This window comes from Lepisosteus oculatus, chromosome 4 (genome assembly GCF_040954835.1).
Source record: "Lepisosteus oculatus isolate fLepOcu1 chromosome 4, fLepOcu1.hap2, whole genome shotgun sequence".
NCBI classification, from domain to species: domain Eukaryota; kingdom Metazoa; phylum Chordata; class Actinopteri; order Semionotiformes; family Lepisosteidae; genus Lepisosteus; species Lepisosteus oculatus.
Window position 1 is genome coordinate 35043510 of NC_090699.1, and position 17971 is coordinate 35061480.

Here is a 17971-nt window from a genome sequence, read left to right on the forward strand (position 1 = left end):
GAACATCTGTTATTAACACATTAGAGAAACATTTGTCTAAAATTAGTTGTATCGACAGCAAACCTGTAATACGTAATATGTCTTTTTTCTACAATCTGTCTTTATTTTTTAATTGTGTTTATTTACTTATTACATTATGTAGCATGCCATTTTAAAATAGTTTCTGTGTTACTGTATGTCATACCAGTTCATTTTTTAACACTTACATTTCTTTAGGTTAAGACTTGAAAATCAAGGATGTTACTGAGTGAATCTGCACACAATCAGTTATGGTAAAAAGGTTTAATGAGTTAGATCTATCTTTCTGCCAAAGTGTAAATTGGATCTCAATGCATGATGGGTATTTCAGTTATACATTTTTCAGGCACTCTAAAAAAGTCTGTTTAATTTGTAGGCTTAAAGGAAATTCGATAATTCTGTTTGGATGCTTTGACACCTAGTTAGGTTGATTCCCCAGAAAAAAGACTTAGAGTCCTCCAATGAAATAAAAAGTTCAAGTGAATCAGAGTTCAATTTCAAGGGAATTTTTCTCTACAATAGTAGAGTAAAGGCATTTCTTTTTGTTTTTGGTGTATTATCACTGATTTACTAAAGAATTATATTAAAAATAAATGTACTAATGTTCAAGATTTTAAAATCCACTTATTACTTTTCCCTGCTAGGGATTTATAGTCAGACTTTCTGCAAATCCTAAACAGTTGCTATGTCCTAATAGAGAAATAACCTTTCACTTTATTAGTGTAAAGTCCATACCTTATGTTTTTAAGTCTCAGTATGGTTTGTTAGCAGAATGTTGTTTCGAAAGCAACAACATCCAATTCAATTGTGTAGGTTAGGGAATTAAGGAACAGCTTTAATGGTTTTCTCATTGTGCATTACACACTTCTTTGGCAACACCTTACATTAATGGTTCTATTAATAGCTGGCAATTGATGTTATATATTTTAATCCATTTATGTGTTACAAATGACATTTCCCATTATCTAAATAGTTGGTTCTCTCAAGGGCCACTGTAATCAATTCAGATTGACAGAACCAATGTTGTATGGACTCAGATACAGCAGTGTGTTTGTTTAAAGAATGCTATAACCTGTAAGACAAGAAAATAAGCAGAAAAAAATCAATATATTCAATGTTTTAGCATTTTGAGATTAGAACTACAGTAATTCATTCTCTACTCAGACGTTTTAAGGACAACATTGTTTGATGTCAGACATTTTGTTTAGGTTTCCTTTGTCCCAAAGCATGCATACTCTTGTAACAGTCTGTAAAAAGCCTGAAATTTTGGCTTTTGTTTCTACAACTCTTGGATTGATTCCAGTCGATGCATTAACTTAAATGTTAGACAGTCTCGTGGTATTTCACATACAAAAGTCATAAACAGAACACTATGGGAAAATACCCATGCAATACTGTTCTTTCTTTTACATTTCTTTCATTCATGGTTCTATTAATAGCTCTTGTGGCTATTCGACATTTTCCAAAACAAATAATTGCATTCTGTCCCCATTGCACACAACATTTTGTAATCCTTCACTTAGTTTTAAAAGCATATAGTTACTGTACTTTACATCCTTTGTTACTGCCTGATGTATTTTATAGTAGCAGAACACTATAAAATATATATTACCCAAAGTGTATGTATGGTAATGAATCAATATAAAATTATAAGGAATTTATTGGTGTGTTTTCCTCTTTCATACTTAGTTGAGAACATTGTTTCAACACTTTGTGAATTATTCACAACGTGTTTTAAAAGTTTTGTTTTTTTTGTGGAGAAAAAACTAATTAAGCAAACACTTATTCTGTTTTTGAGGAAACAGACTGGAGTTTAAAATGCATTTAACATATTGCCAAAAGTAAATACTAGAATAACAACATTGCAATGTCTCATGTTTCAGGATTATTGATTTTTAGCATGGGCCAAGGAGACTTCCCTGGTTGTGAGTTGGGTTTGAGTGTTGTGATTGAATATTGTCATCTGGTTTAGCACATTGAGGTCAACTCAAGTGGGCTTGCAACCAGGTTACTGACCTCTGCTGCAACAAGAATTTAGCAGGAACACAGCAACTAGTTGTGGATTCTACCCTGGATATAACAGGCAAGCAATTTGTTCATCATGCTCTAGCTGTTGCTTTCCTCCACACACATTAAATCCATTTGTTAGAAATAAATAAGGCACACATTAGTTCACATAACCGGTACACTACTCATGCAGACTTGATTTTGTTAAATGTATATCGGTACCTAAAACCATTTAGAGTGTTCTTCTTTTTTGTGAGTATTTTTATTGTTTTGTAATGTTCCTACAGAGTGTATAAAATTGCCCACAAAAATACCTGCTGTAACTGTGCAGTGTGTGGGAGCTGGTGTAAAAGGAATCAAACGAGGCTTTGCTGTGCAGAAGAGAATGAACTGGATAGCTACTCACCTTAAAAATATGAAGGAAAATAACTGAAAATGTTGTTCAAACTTGCAGAAGGCATAGGCACTTTGCTTTGTAGTTTTCAAAATTTATTTTTATTTTAAGCTATACTGTATGAAATTGCTTGTGTTACTGTACATGCTGTAGTCTGAGGATAAGAACAGAACACTCTACAAGTCAGATATGCACGGTTACAGTAGATCACTAAATCTGTTAACATTTTCCTTGCATGGACATTGATAGTTTACTGTATAAAGCTGCTGTAATTTTTATATTAATAATATATAATTTCTCTGAGGTCTGCTACTATACTGTTCTTATTATGGACTGAACCCTGTATTTTAAAGACATCAGTAGTGCCATTTTAAAAGCCAGAAATTCAGTAAGTGTTGTGTTTTCATTCCTTTTACGATGTTTATGCTAATTTATTAAAATGCTAGCCTTTCAGTACTTTCTTTTTTTCCCTCTTTGTTTCATTTTTATTCAGGTGGGTAAGTTGTTTGTAAACCACAAATAACTGTTTATTAACGGTACATTTTCCAAACAACTTGAGAGAATTCTGCTAGCTGAACATTCAGCTAGTTGGAAAAGCAGGAATGTATTTTTTTACCCCTTTAATTTTACATGTATTTTGCCATTCTTTTGCGTTTTCATAGCCCACAATAGCACTAGATACTGTAATTGCCTGTGAAGTTTGGAATTGATTGGCTAGTTTTAAAACAGGAACAGTTTACTGTTTGATAGGCTTTGATAGACTTTTTTAATGATAGTTTAATACCTTACTTAAAACATATTCACATCTTGATGAAATAAAGGCATGCATCATTTTAACATCAGTTAGGCATGATCTTATTTGAGTAAAGTTATGCAGATGTCAAAGAGTTCTCCTGATGTTCCTAACATGCACTTGAAATGAAAGTTGGGGGTTAAAAGTAACTTCTCTCACAGGTTTGATTTCAGTACAATTGACATTGCTATCAGCAACTTTGCAAAATCACAGTATAGCTTAAGTATAGCTTACATCCATGTTTTAATATAAGACAGACACAGGGGTATGATTTAGTCTGCAAAACGGATCTGAGTTTCATCAGCATAGCAGTGAAACCAATGTTTATGATGGTAAATAGCCCCTCATCCAAATACAATCACCATGTTTTTAGAACTATGAAATTTTAAGCATGAGTAGTAGAACTACCTACTGTACAGTATGATAAGAAATCAGCAGCACACTGAGCATGTTTGGGGAAGCTGTGTCTGTGATGTGTAAAATATGTTCCCAGCTTGGTCTGACAAGATGATGAGTATCAGCGGCGCAACATATCCATATTCATTTGTTTAATTACTGTTCTGTACATGTTCAACATTCAAAAACAAATCATTAATTTCCAGCACTGTCTAAACATCACAACCATATACCGTACAGTATATATACATTTGTATCCTGTCAGAAAATCAAATTCAATTTCATAATGCTAAATTCAAGATTTTGCAAGGAAAGGGCGGGGCTAGGAGATAATATCAATTTAATCTGTAAGATTGAATACACAAACAATTGCTAATTAGGAAGGACTTTCAAAGTACAATACTGTATGTTACCTTCAACGAGGAAAGAGCAAACAGCTAAAAAAACAAGTATCTGAGCCAGTTATTATACCATCATGTGATGAATGTTGTTTGGTACATTAAACTGTTCCACTGAGCTCCAGTTCCAAATGCCGAGATCTTATTCTCATTGAACTTGATAATGTTGCAGCGTCAAATGAAATACAGCCTTCGTTTGACAGTGGTTTACATATATTAGCTGATAATTAGGATGAATAATACAACTAAAGGCCCTTGAGCTCTTTAGTCACTATAATTTGCTGACAGACTACCTGAAGGCAGGTATTGTACAGTAACACCTCTGTAAATAATAATAATTGCTTAGACTTATATAGCATTTTTCTGGACACTCCACTCAAAGCACTTTACAGGTAATGGGGACTCCCCTCCACCAATGTGTAGCATCCACCTGGATGATGCAATGGCAGCCATAGTGCACCAGAAAGCTCACCATACATAACCTATTAGTGGGGAGGAGAACAGAGTAATGAAGCCAATTCATTGATGGGGATTATTAGGAGGCCATGACTGATAAAGGCCAATGGGAAATTTGGCCAGGACACCGGGGTTACACCCCTACTCTTTTCGAGAAACGCCCTGGGACTTTTGATGACCACATAGTCAGGACCTTGGTTTTACGTCTCATCCAAAGGGTGGCACTTTTTTTTTTACAGTATAATGTCCCCGTCACTATACCGGTGCATTAAGACCCACACAGACCGCAGGGTGACTGCCCCCTGCTTGCCCCAACAACTCTTGCAGCAGCAACCCTAGTTTTTTCCAGGAGGTCTCCCATCCAGGTACTGACTGGGTTCACACCTGCTGAGCTTCAGTGGGTTGCCAGTTGTGAGTTGCAGGGTGATATGGCTGCTGAAAAACAAATGAAATTGTATGTAACTTTATTATAACAAATGACTATACTGTGCACAGGCTATGGATAAACTGGGTTCTATTTTTTTTTCAATTTGCTTTGGTGTGTTTGGTGTGCTGAAGGAATCTACTGTCCATATCATGTTATACTGACAACCATTAAAAATCCATATGAGAAAAACACAAATGTTCTATGCATGCCAAGCAAAACTGAATCTTGTTTTTTATGAAACTGTCAATTCAAAAGAATAGTACAATAAGGTCTGTCTCTAGAAATACAGCAAATACAGAATTTGAAAACGAAATGTGCAAGTGGAAACTGGATATGTCTAAATAGTGTAGGTACTGTAGGAGGAAGTGGGTGAAATCAGTGAGAGTTTTATACCTCTCCAAAACTATTGTTTTAAACTTTATTTAAAAAAAAAAACATTTATCTTCGGTATAGTACTTATGGCAAAGAGCAAGACTGGCAAGATTGTGAAAAATCATTTTGATTGGCATACAGTATGTTTGGAAAGCCATGGCTATAGCAGTGTGACTTAGTGTTTTACCAAATAAGAAAAAGCAATGACAATTTATGACATACAGCTATTTACATACTGTATTATTAAAATATGCATCAGACACCAAATTCTTATTCAACTTTACATGCTATTTTTTATACTATACCATTATACTTATCATGTAATTACTGCATTATCTTGTGATAAAGTTATGCAATAAATACATTTACATGTACATTTTATGTAAAATCCCTCTCTAAAATAAAGTAGCAAAGAAGAGAGCCTTCAAAGGTCAAAGAGAATCTCTCCATAAAATTAGGTTACAACGAAAATATTAATTTGATCTTGACAAGGCATACTGTTCATGGAATTACTGACATTTAAGGTAAGCTGAAATAATGTAGTAAGCAAAAAAACAACTTGGCAAACTTTAATTATACTGAAATACCAAAAGACATGCATCACTGTCACCCTTCAAACTGGTATAAGAATGTAAGTAGTGGTAGACATCTGTACAACAGTAAGTCATATGTCAGACATTCTATAAAAAGAAACTTGTGAAGCAATATATGCTTTTTGCATAAACTTCAAAAATTAGCTTTAAAAATTCACATTTTCTTCTTGATATTTACACTTACAATACACGTCACTTACACTGATATACTTGATTGTGTATGTGACACTTTCACAAAAAAGGTGAAGTGGCGTGATTTATTACTAACTCATTCTTAGTACCTTTAAATCTTTTTTGTTACCTTTTTTTTTTCCTTTTCGTATCATAAAGATTGCATTGGTAAGGTATAACCAAGGGACATAAAAATGGCATTTTGTTTTACATATTTGCTGTAAAAATTCTGGTCAATAACTCGGCACCTAGAGATTTAATTCAAAGTGTGTGTTCAGCTTTTCTTTCATGCAACAGTGAAGAATACAAACCAACAGTGAAGAATGTCAACCATTAGCCCTTAGTGCAAAATCATGGGGAGGGGAGGGGGGGGTAATATACAGTAATACTTTGCCACAAGTATCCTTTGCCACAAGTATCCAGTTGTGCTTCCCACTTAGCATACCCCCTTCATTTCATCAGCTATGGGAGAAGTTCAGCTGCATGGAAGACAGCTGCATCAAATCAGCAGAAGAACCGCCACCACCTCCAAGGGGTCATGGCTCATCCCCAAAGCAGAGCCAGCCTTCTTGACAAGTTTATTGAGTCTATTTACATCTCTTGCTATTATGCTGCTGCCCCAGCACAAAACAGCGACTTATTCCTCCAAAAGATGACACCACAAAGCTGGTAATCAAGCTCCTATATTCCTCCTCCCTCCCCTCACTAATACACCCCACAATTGCAGAGTAACGCATAATGTTTAAATGCTGCAGTCTACAGCATTAAAGTAAGCAACCTATTGCACTTTTGACAGATATTATTACCAAATGATCCTTTCAGGACTACAAATGTGAATTTATCATCCTTAATTCTTGGTTTTTATTGGGACATACAGTACATGGGTAAATACACCACAATATTCATATTCTGTATTATGTCCTTATTTAATTTGATTTTACTGGAAAATTTCATGGAAATTTTTTTTTCTAGTTTTCTAGTTCCTGAAATACCTTTTTTTATGATTGAAAAATGAATATGAGCATTGGTAATTTAGAAATGGGAAACAAAATTTTAGTGCTTGGTTCCTGAGGTCACAGATATTTTCTGTGCAGTATCACTTCACTGTTTCATGTTTGGATGCTTTGAATGTGGGTAACTGAGGAAAAAGTATAGAGGCCTAACACCATTGTATTAACACACTAATCGGGGTGGTTCTACAGTTTTTGTGGTGAAAGTTTCATACTATACTTCAAAATTATTCCCCTCTTTGGCTTCCCAGGGGTAGTATTTACAAATACGCTCAGTTTTTACACTCTTGACATGTTTTTATTGAACTATGTATACTCCAGAGAAGAGCTGTTCTTGTGTGTGTGTTGCAGATTGCCCCATAATACAACCATACTTAAGCAAGCACCCAGGAAAAAGCAACAGCAGGTATGCATTATGAGATGTTACTAGAAATAGGGAGAGCTTAAGGTTCAGTTTGAAGGAGCCATGGGACCTCATTTGTGATATTTTCAATCTGAAGAACACCAAGTCATCCATCTTACATTCTGCATCCCATGTGTATTGTTCAAAATGACTACAGAATCTATTATGATCCTGAAGAAAAAAAGAACTCCGTGTGCAATGAGCTTTTTAAATTAATTATACCTGCTATACTGCAATGCAATCTTTCCATTTTCGGGACATTTGCAATATCGACCTTTGCCTCATGTGCCAACAGGGAGAATCTATAAAGAGTACCCTGTTTCTGTTTTCATACAGGCAATTTCCCTAATATGGCTTGACAGGAGATTGAATGCAATTAGCTCATGAAATGTAAATTGGAATCCCTGCTGTTTACTGTTATGCCCTAATATTCAATCTGCAACTAATATACTTGAAAGCATGTGATATTAATTCAGAAACAAAATGAAATTAGAAAAAAAATATTTCTAAAGTCAATATAGACCAATTAATAAAGCTTCACCATACACAGCCTTAAATGTATTACTTCAGTTAAGCCTTTTCACACTTCTATGGTTTGCCATTGTCTTCTTCCAATATTTAAATATTATGACACTAGACAATTGTGTTACATTGCAAAAAATTTTTCTTCAAGCAGCTTTAAAAAAAACAGGCTTATTTTCTATGAAAACTGTGAACACTGTTGGGAAAAGTTTATTTTGAAATGTCAACTATAATGGTTACATGCTACCTGTGCAAGGAATTTTCAAAAAGAATAGGTGGAAAGACGGGTGGAAATTTCTTTGTTAAACATTTAACTTACAGTGATATATATATAGTATATACTGTACATGTATAGTGAGTATAAACCTTCAATATAGTACTACCTCTTAAAAGGAATTTGTGCACCCAATTCACACATTCCAAACTTAAGTGTTAAAAACACATAAACCAAAGCATTTTTTGTGTATTTGAACCTTTTTTATACAACTGTACATTCAGTCATATGTCGTGAAATTAAAAATAATTTAAGTAAGCTTTTAAGCTTACCTGGATGGATGGATGGTGCTGAAGTTCATTGCTGAGGCATTGTGTACTGAAGCATGTGATATATTTCTGTACCTCATTTCCCCTCATCCAGCCTTGAGGCTTCTGTCCAGAAGATGGACTACTTTAAACAGCAAATAACAAGCTAAGCAGAAACAGCAACAGGAAGTCAGTAACATCCATACTAGCTTATGAAACAAGTAGGAAAATAGTGTTATTAACCCCAATTACTGCCTACATTTAAATTGTGCTTTTAAAATTCACTTTTCAAATTGCAGTAGCTCGAGACATTCTTACAGTCTTTGTTTTAGTGCCCACATTCAGTTTTCTAAGAGTGTAGAGGTGTTAAGCTCACAATAATAGTGTAACACAATATGACATTTTATTATTCTAAACCCATAAATGCACACAGAAATTTATGCAACTACATCCTCTTTGTTTTTGTTATTTGTCTGTTTTGTAAAGAATTATAAAGCATAAAGTGTCAGTGTGTTAATTGTACTAAACAAGTAAACAGCCTAAAATATTTATGATTGTTTCAGTTTGCGTTGTTCACTGTTTCTCCAGCTATCCTTTCTAAGACTAATTTGATATTTTATTCACCTCATAAAATTCTCTGTTATGGCAAACAAGCACTAGAAGGTTAATGCTTGTCTTTTAAAAACCATACCTCAAAATCAAATCACATTTTCAAATATTTTATGATTGTGCTTTCAGTTTTCTGGTAACGATCTAGGTGTATAATAGTTAATGAGTGTGTGTAATATATATATATTAAAATTGAGCCGATTAATAACATTACTGGAGCTTGTAAGAAAAAAAAATGTGACTGTCAAAATAAAAGTACTTTAGTGCATGAAAAAAATTGACTGTTAACCATTGATAGTAAAGCAAAAGCATGGTGGTCTTTTCTATACATAATTCTGAGTTCTCAGTTTTCAAGATCATTGTTTGATGTTATTTATTTTGTCTGCCGATCACACTGATTAACCTTATTTAAAGATATTGACTGAAGAGGGTCATTTAAAAATCATTTACAGATCAGCCATTCAAAATGCGCGAGGTATGTTGCGCTTAAATGCGGTGGATGTTCCGCAACAAACTACAAAGTACCGCATATTTTTTAAAATAAAGTTAAATATTTTGTAATACCACCAGGTGCTCAGCATGTGCAGTATTTGGGCTGTTGGCAGAAAACGTCCGGTTTCAAATCCAAGCCAATGTTGAGGGACAGTCTTTTGCCAATTACAGAATTTAAATAATATACTGTTTAGACTTTTAATAAATTTAAACTGTATAACTACATGTTAAACATTAAACTGATTAAAAATGTGTGTTGTGTTTACAAAATAAAGTGTTTAAATTAAAAAGTTTAAAAAACTGACAGCTTACACAAAGATTTAGTGGATTTCATGTTTTTAACTAAACCTGTTTTTATGTGTTTTAAAATCATGCAATGTGTGTTTTAGGGAGGCACGTTATTGTTTCTTATTTTTGATTTTCTTTAAAAATAAAAGAATCAGTTGCCCATCGTGCCACACAATATTATGTTACATTTTTATGTTTTTGACAGACTTCAGAAGGCTTCAACTGATGCATAAAAAATATAGCATAATGCCTTCTCACGTTATGAAGTCACTTGCACTTGGGATCCACTTTATTCAAACTAAGGTTTCTAAAAATGCAAACAGATATTGCAGTACTAGAAATTGTTTAAATAAAAAGACAAATCACGATCTTTAAAATGCCTGCGGTTTGAAGGTGCTGTGTCATTTGTTCACAATGTTATTGACATCTGAAACATCATGTCATAACCGAAGGTTATGAAAACTGAAGGAAAAAATGACTCTGAAAAAGATACAAGAAGCTTGAAATTACTATAATTAAATTAATACTGTTAATAATGACCAGACACATTATTATAGTTTCATTTTATTGGTATTCTTGATTCTAATTACAATATATACAGTTTAGTTTTAAGGCTTGTTGTAAAGGCGTCTGTTAAATTGCCCCACTGAATAGTGTTTTGAATTGAATTGAGTTAAACCAGTTGAATTAGTTTTTTCTCCAACTGTTGACAGTATTCACATTATTTCATTATTAATATCACTTAACATTTAATATGTTATAATATATTTTTTTAAATATTAATTTAGTGTACATATTTACTATTACATTTTTTTTAAGTCTTGTTTTTTAAAAAAACTTGTGCCCTAAGCAGGTATTGAGTTTGGATTGCCTAGAAAGAACCCCTATTGACAAAACAACTGGCTGCTCAGACACACAGCTGAGACAAACAGCTTAAAAATGTTTTGAAAGTAAACATTCGTGAATGACTTAAATTAAAAATATGTTTACAAAGAAAGTGGATTATAGCAATACTACCAACTATATAAATACATATATTTAGATCCTTAAATTAATACCGCTATTAATTTCTTTAGATAAGCGATTCCATATTGTATTCACTATTTACAGTAGCAGATTCTAAAACATATGAGGTTTTTTACTGCGATAATGAGCGCAAGTATTCATAGAAAAGGTTAAAAGATACAGCTTTTTATAAAGTATATAAACTTAATATAATCAGAATGATCATGTCAAAACTTTTCCAAAATAACCATAGTAAGTGACCGAGTGAAAGACTTTGATGCATACAATGTTTATGAAGAAAGTGGAATACTGTTGTGTATTTTTTATTTAAACTATCATTACCAGCAATACATAGTTTGTATAATATATTTACATATATTAAATTAATATTGTTTATGACATTCAGAGATGTTATGCTCCTCTTTTTTTATGCTCAGCTACCAAATTTCCCTTAAATTGTAAAATTCGATAATAATATTCAGTATTAAGCGTGTTTAAACATGCACAGTGAAGAGATTAAATTAACCAATCATTTCACTAACAACCAGTGCACCACAAGTACCACCTGTCAGTCATTTTGGCCAGCCAATCATGTACTGCGGTATTCCAAACTGTTCTGTAGATAATTTTGCACGGTATGGTGTTTTATCATGCATTTTGAATGGTTGCATCTGTATCATGTAGGTAAATTATTTTCCAGCAAATGGTGAATAAGAAAAAAAATCCCCAAAATGTGAGTAAAATCAGCAGCAAATATCAGCCTGCATACTTAAATTCTAAAGGATTATGATTAAAATTTGCTGTGCGTGGATTATACATAGCCCTGCCACATTAAAATATACAGCCTTGGTCCTCTTTCTCCACAAGAAAGATTATAGGCAAATTGCACATCTTATGTGTTTACATTTTCTCATTATAGAGAGGGCAATTCACCTACAACTAGCTCTCAAACATAATAAGGATGAATTTGTCTGTTATACAAGAACAAGCAGAAGAAATAGTATGCTATATGTTACTATTTGATAACCTAGCCTTGTAAGCAATTAAAGATCTTATATAAATAATAAATAATACATTTTAGAACATGATTGCAGATTGCATTCTTGTAATCTGGATAGCATCATGACGTTTTGGGCTTCTAATTATAATATATAATCATATATATAAGCTATGTTATACCAATTTAAGAGGAAAAGATATAAAAAAGCATTACAGAGGAAAAAACAGTTATAATGTCATGTACTTATGTCCCTGACAGTTTGCTATCAGATCTCATTGGAATCATTCATTTTAACAACAAGCAGCGACTGACATGTAAACAGCCAGTCATAACCAAAATGCCTTTTGGCTCTTACCAACTTGAAATGTTACATCATCATACTAATTTATTTTAAGTTAAAGAATATAAGAACAAGGATGCTTGGTTGCTTCAAGATAAATCAAAATAAACATGTTTCTCAATTTTAATTTGAAACACCTTCATAGTTTTTTTTTACTATGACATTCCACTCATGATGCTGATTGAAAACAGGACTGAATAGACATGATTTTTAAACAAGGATGAATAAGAATTTTTAGTTCCAAGTTAGCTAATAAATACAACTAAATAGTCAGGAAATTTGTCAGATCAACAGTGTTTTTTTTTTTTTTTTAGATAATGGGTTAATAACGGAACAATAGAGTTCTTTTAAAAGGATATCTAAATGATATCCTTTTTGAACCAGTTCATTGTCTAAAGAATGCTTTAAATCTATTCAAACAAAGTCAACCAAGAATAAACCTTAGAAATAGCTTATATAGTAATATATCCAATATGGTCTATTTTATAGCTGGTATACATTGTTTTTATATGTAGAGATTAAATCATATAGTGAATTCTGTTCGTAACAGATTATTATTGTGGATATTATTAATAGGACGACAAGTAACACTAAAGGATTTAGCTACTGTAGTAAAAAAACACTATATTACTAAATAAAGGGTACTGAATTTATTTATTACTATATATAGAAGTAGTAATAATATTTTGTTTTGTCAAATTATAAATAAAGCCTGGCACCATCTGAGCCCTGATTCACATCTGTGTGTGAAATGGAGTGTTTCATGTGCAAAGTCTTGAAGCCAATCTAGCAAAGCAAATGATCTTATATAGTCTTAATATTCTGATGTGATGTTTTCCAAGATTTTAAAATACAGATTAAAATAAGTGGCTGCATAACGCAATGGTTGGATGTTGATGAATCAGGTCAAGTGTTCTTGACTTGCTACACAACAGGGTCTTCTGTGAGTTTGCAGTATTGTCAGTGAGAGCTCCTTGACTTCAAATGATGCTATCTTTAACATCTATAGGCACTTTGATGTTGGTAATATGAAAAATGTTGGATGGTTTAGTTTACATTTTGGAGGGAAGTATACACAGTTCCCATCCCTTCAGTTCTGGTGTGAAGGTCACTATGGTAAAACTCAAGAAGAGTCAAGAGTCAAGCTTGTTTAAGATATGTATATTTCAAACAACTAGATTCATCCAAGGTGTCAAGGTAGTAAGAATATGGACTTACTGCAATTATTTAAATACAGGAAGGTTGATAAGGAGCACAGCATTGTCACAACATTAAACAGTGATACTGTTGATATTGAATGATCCACAGATTATCATGCTAAGTCTAAATGTGCCTGAACATAGCATAAAATGAAACGGCATCAGAGGATTTTATAGAATGTTTAAATCAGTCTTCAGTATGACCTCCATTGTGTGGCAAGCGTTTATCAAATAGTTTAGCCCAATCCATCCTGACACTCTCCAAGGTTGTAGTGGTAATCAGAACAGGCTCATTAGAAACTGATTTCCATATTTAGCTTTCAATGTCTGTGAGTGTATTACTATTCATAAGATGTTATCTTTAGATATTAGAGAATGATGGGTATTTTAATTTATCTGTCCTTATTGTAAAAATACATGCCCTTTAGCACAGGAGTCCAATTTTGTGGCCCACGACGAATTTACTAATGTGGTCTGCATTTTTGTACTTGCCTAGTCAGCCAACTGGAGCATAGAAAGGACCTGCTGTTTATATCTATAATGCTCTGAATATTTCTTCTTGTGGCCTAAAGGCACAAGTATCTGCATTAAAATAGATACCAAAAGCACTCAGCTGAAGTGAAACTTTGGCTTCCTTTCAGACTCTGCAGCCACCTGACAGTTCAAAGTTAAAACTATTGAATCATCCCAGCTAGAAAAAAATTAAATCTGAACTGTGCTCATAGGCAATTGAGTCTTCATGAGATGGTTGTTGTTTAAGTCAATAAAATCTTTTTTTTTACCTACAGTGTTGAATAATATTTTCTAGAATGTCTAAATTTGTATGCAGAGTAAACAGTATGTAGAACACGGAACAATGTTTGAAATGTAAAAAATTGTGTTCAATATATTATCTTTTAATATCTGTGTATACATGCAGTTGATACAGGTAAGGCTTCATGCTATTCTTTTTAAAGACACAACATGACTCCCACTATTTCTGTGATCCCTGGGTTGTCATTTTGGGAACAGCAAGTATTGTGTTACCTTCTTTACATGTGGCCTTTGCAATAAGTATTTACTGCTGATTTCTGTGACTAAGGACCAGAAAGCATAATCCTGTAATGTAGTTCTCAAATGAGAGGTATTAGGTTTATCTGTTTCTCCACCTTTTTGCAGGGGCTATTTAAGACCTGACTTCCAGAATAGAGTAATATTGTTAAAACAACATATCCAGCACGGGCGATAGTAAGTGATATTAAAACAATATCACATTTTGTGTCTTGAAAAGAAAGTTATTGCAGCTTCCTGTTAACCATGGTATGAGATTTTCTTTGGAATTGTGATTGTTTGATGAAGTATGTAATACAGGAAATAATGTTAAGAATGTTCATAGTGTCAGATGAGGTAATGCACTGGAAAAGTGGGAACATTGCCATATATGCTGTGATTTGTTTGAAGTGTGGCACACCACTTGGAAAGCATACATTGCTATTATTGTATGTTAATCCTTGATGGGCATTATCTTATCAATATACTGTACCTTACATACATTTCTGGTTTATACTGCAGGTTGGCACTGTTTCTGAGATACTCTGTATATGTGACAAAAAGTTTAACAGTCATATGCTCCTTTCAATTTATTTCAACTCCTCTTGCCAATGAATTTACATACTGTATACTCTTCAATCCTATCACAACCTAATATACAATACTTCCTATCAGTGGAACACTTTCATGTTATTATTAAATGTGCATTAAGCATACAGATAATACAGCAAAGAATGTCAACACATATCTTAGATAATGGAAATAAAATCCACTATAGACTGAAAGCAATGGTCAATAATCTACACTCTCCTTTCTTACATATGTTTCATTAAGTAAATATTTTTACTTTATTTCAACTTGCCTTAATCTATTACTGTGTACAATACCAATGACAGCCATAATTTCATTCATTAGATATGACTTCCTTTGTAAATTTAACCAAGTTCTAAAATAACCCAAAATAAATTAAACAAGTTATTTTTTCATAAGATTTTGTAGCACGCTTTTTCTATTGTGTCATTTGTATGCTTCATTAAACAGGATTCTTGAGCTATGCACCTCCTTATAATAAGTTACATAAGTTACTGCAAACGTGGGTTTCATGAATAAAAAAACAGTGTCATAAGTCTTTCACTATCCATTTGCATTTAAGATTATTCTACTGCTAATGATTCATTAATTATAAACGAATGAGAGAAGTACTATGCATATTGCCTCACGAATAAAATTTCAGTTTCCTTCTCATTAGAAAACACAAGTAGTTAATGACTATAACCTAAGCAGGCTTTTATAATAATGGCTATTTTTCACTTTTCCTACTTAAATTATTTATTTAAGTGTAATTTTTTCAGTGCCTCTGCTTAGTACAAGCTTGACAACCTTATAGAAAATTTATGAAAATGTTGGCATGCAACAAGCGAAGGTAAAACCAAAAAATGTATAAAAGATATTTTCTCCTTCTTTCCAAATGAAAAATACACTTATTTTAAATATTTTTATAAGATGGATTTGACCAGATGAAAAAGACTAAGTACTTAGCCATTTCTCCTCAACAAACTTAAAGGACTCAATTCTGTTTTGGATGATCTGTCTTTAACCTACTGTAAATGGCCGGCTCTTGATTTACAACCTGATTTTTCATGCCATTTTCTTCATAGCTTGTAAACAAGTATTTGAAGAATTTCAATTAAAAATATTTAAATTGATACATGTAAAGCTCTTTTTTTCCCTAGAAACATACATGCATAGATGGTTTCTTTTGATGCTTAGCATACAAAGAATGATTTTCAAGATTAATCCAGAAAAAAGTACCCAAATTCTCTGCATAGACAAGGAAAAAAGACATAGAAGAAAACAAATGAAAGAAAGTCCGGATTAAAAACAAAGACTGAGGTTTATGTTACTGGTACATTGTAAACTACGCAGCTTATCAATCCTTGTTATATGCTATTTCATGTGACACCAAATAAAAGTTTTTTGGAGATAAGCAAATTACTTGCATCACAGGCTGCTTGAGTCTCTCTTATCTCCCTGAAGTCTTGTAGATTTGAATAAAAACCTTCAATAACATGAAAATGTTAGAATACAGAGCTCAGTGATGGCAGTGACTATCACCCTTCCTGGGGAGATTTCTGCATATTGTCACTAAAAAGAAGAAGCAGAAGTATGCAAAATGTCACTACCTTTTTGGCAGGTCATTTACACTGTATGACATAATTTCTGAATTTTGAATATGATTTAGTAAACTTTGGATGGTTTGGAACAGCATTAGTAAATTTTATCAAAGGAGATTACATTATGCAGTATTTTAATTAAACCTCATACATTTCCCTTGCTTATTCGGTTTTCTTTTTTAGAAAGGATACCTAAATGTCTGTTTTGTTATACTAGAAGACTCACATTTTCAGTAAATTTAATAAGTTTGTACATTGCAAATAAAAATAAATATTCTAGGAATTAGAACTGGCTATCACTTTCTGCAATGCAGAAATTTGTTGTGTACCAGCCCAGCTATCACTGGATTAATTCTCTTTAATGGATAGCCTTTGGAAGTGGAGTCCTAGGTGATTATTTGTTTTTAATACTGTAAGAATGGATAACCTGAGCTTAGTTAAATATACTTTCTATCATATGAAATAAGAAAGCTGCATTATTTTAAAAAAAAAACTGTCTAGATTTATTGTTTTGTATCAGGTAAAAAAAAAGCTGAAATGTATTTACACACAATTTAATTCTGATTATCAAAGCAAAAGTAGGCATCCATTTGCTGACTGTAGTACTTTTGTTTTTGACCTTCACTCTTTTCTCCCTGTGTAACATAGGAGCGAAAAGTCAGATTGTGCACAGTCCAGTTAACATTAAGCTATACAAACTATCAATCCTTCATCTGTTGATCTTCATGGAATTCAAGGACATAAAAGAATGTAACAAGAAGAATAAAATAAGTTTACCTCTATTTTATTACTTTAATCATATATTCAGTGGCATGCATTGTGTAGTGCTTAACTTAATATTTCATGTACTTTTTAAATTTAAATTACCGATTATGTGAATGTAATTTTACCAAGAAGGCATTCATGATTTGACTTATTGAATATGCTGAAGGCACTAAGTGGCACGGCCAAGAAAACACATACGATCTGCTGGTTATTTTTAATGTCTGCATAATGCCATGTTATATATAAAGACTTTTCTGATTGTTTCAATTCTACACATATTGAAATGTACAGTATCACATTTTCCACCCTTTTGACCATCTAAAAAATCTATGCAAATATAGAAAATATATTAACATCCACTCAATACAGTCGTTCACCTCAGACTCTTGCTCAAGGCTTTAATGCCAAATTCAGTTTCACCCAAAAAATGTAAAAAGCATTACCACGTCTAATTCCTTACCTGTTTTGATTCATAAAGTATAGTTGTCAATCAAGAAGGTTATGAAAATTTGTCATTTCTGAAATTCAGAATATTTTTTTGTAATTTCTGAAAATTTGCCATTTCTGAAATATCTATTTTATTTAGTA

General features: G+C 32.7%; 1 protein-coding gene across 1 annotated transcript in view; it reads left to right on the plus strand.

Moving 5' to 3' along the window:
• Positions 1–17971, plus strand: part of LOC102699018 (catenin alpha-3) — a 545540-nt gene that overhangs the window by 493877 nt on the left and 33692 nt on the right. The gene's annotated exons all lie outside the window — the stretch shown is intronic.